The 1,710-nt window shown below is 39.2% G+C and overlaps 1 non-coding gene across 1 annotated transcript; it reads right to left on the bottom strand.

The window, feature by feature from the left end:
• Positions 1-742: 742 nt before the first annotated feature.
• LOC114613156 lies at positions 743-845 on the bottom strand. The gene has a single exon (XR_003710141.1). It is a non-coding gene; the product is annotated as a U6 spliceosomal RNA (small nuclear RNA).
• Between the last annotated feature and the right edge of the window lie 865 nt (positions 846-1,710).

Genomic DNA, 1,710 nt, shown 5'->3' with positions numbered 1-1,710 from the left:
AGCAAGCATTCACTGGGAACCTGCCAGCTACCCTAGCAAGAGAAGCAGTTAGGCTAGCTGAAGATCTTCACATCTTCGTCTCTATCACAACTATTCTACCAATGTTATTCCAAGCTCTGCAGCAGATTAATAAAGGACAAAATAACAGAGTAGATTTGAGAATAGAGTTCATCCTTCTTCTGCATCCAAGAAACACACGATAAATTTAAGGATAGATATTACCTCAGTTTAAAAAGATAGAAAAGAGGGTCAAAGCAAATACAACTAAGAAGCGAGGTGGTATAGCCATTTTAATATCCTAAAACTTTGACTTTAATCCAAAACTTATCAAAAGAGAAAAAAAAGTCATTAAATAAGCTTCAAAAGAAAAATATCTCAGGAGGACATGGCAATTCTTAACATCTATGAACTGAACATAAGGGTACACATGCTTGTAAAAGAAACACTACTACAACTATATTGACCCTCACACACTGATAGTGGATGATTTTATTTCCCCATCTGTACCAATAGACAGGACATCCAGTCAAAAACTAAATACAGAAATGTTGGAGCTAACAGACATTATAAACCAAATGTATTTAACCAATATTTACATGTCACCTGCACACAAAAGACTATGCCTTCTTCTCAGCACATCGTGGAACTCTCACAAAAACTGACCACATACTTAGACTCAAAACAATCTGAACAGATACGAGAAAATCAAAATAACTACCTGCATCCTCTTAAACCACCATTGATTAAAGCTGGGCACCACGAATTTGTGTGTCATCCTTGCACAGGGGCCATGCTAATCTTCTCTGTATCGAACCAGACACTATTGCAGATGCCAAGAAGTGCTTGATGACAGGAGCATGTTACAGCTGTGTCTTGAGAGGCTCTGCCAGATCGTGACAAAGAGGCTGATGATCACAGCCAACCACTGAACTGAGCATGGGAACCCCAATGGAGGAGTTAGAGAAAGGACTAAAGGAGTCAAAGGGGTTTGCAACTTCATAGGAAGAACAACAATATCAACCAACCAGATCTTCCAGAGCTCCCAGGAAGTAAACCATCAACCAAAGAGTACACATAAAGGGACTCATAGCTCCAGCCATATATGTAGCAGAGGATGGCCTTGTCTGGCATCAGTGGGAGGAGAAGGCCTTGGTCATGTGAAGGCTTGATTCCCCAGTGTAGGGCAAGACCAGGCAGTGTGGTGGGAGTGGTAGTAGATGGGAGAGCAACATCATAGAAGCAGGGGTGGGAGGGGGTGAGATGGGGGAGTTCCAGAGGGGACACTGAGAAAGAGGATAACATTTGAAATGTAAATACATAAAATTTCCAATAAGAAAAGTAGAAAAAAATGCTGAGTATCAACAACAACGAAACAACAGAGAGCTTAGATACTCATGGAAACTGAACAACCTACTAATAATGGAAAAAATGTGTCAATATAGAAATAAAAAACAGGTATTAAAGACTTCCTAAAATTGAATAAAAATGAAAACTCAGAACACTCAAACTTATAGAACAAAATCAAGGTTGTGGTTCCAAGAGGCAAGTTCATAGCACTAAAGTTACAAAACACAAAGCAAACAACCAATCAAACAAAAGCAGTGAGATCACTTACAAGTTACATAATCATGCACCTATCTATCTGAAAGTTGTGGAACAAAGAGAAGAGACTCTTTTCCAAAAGGAACAGAAGACAAGACAGAATCAAAT

This window comes from Grammomys surdaster, unplaced genomic scaffold (assembly GCF_004785775.1).
Source record: "Grammomys surdaster isolate TR1022 unplaced genomic scaffold, NIH_TR_1.0 126189, whole genome shotgun sequence".
Classification (NCBI taxonomy): Eukaryota; Metazoa; Chordata; class Mammalia; order Rodentia; family Muridae; genus Grammomys; species Grammomys surdaster.
The sequence above is the reverse complement of the archived record's forward strand: the minus strand, read 5'-3'. Positions and strand labels throughout refer to the sequence as shown.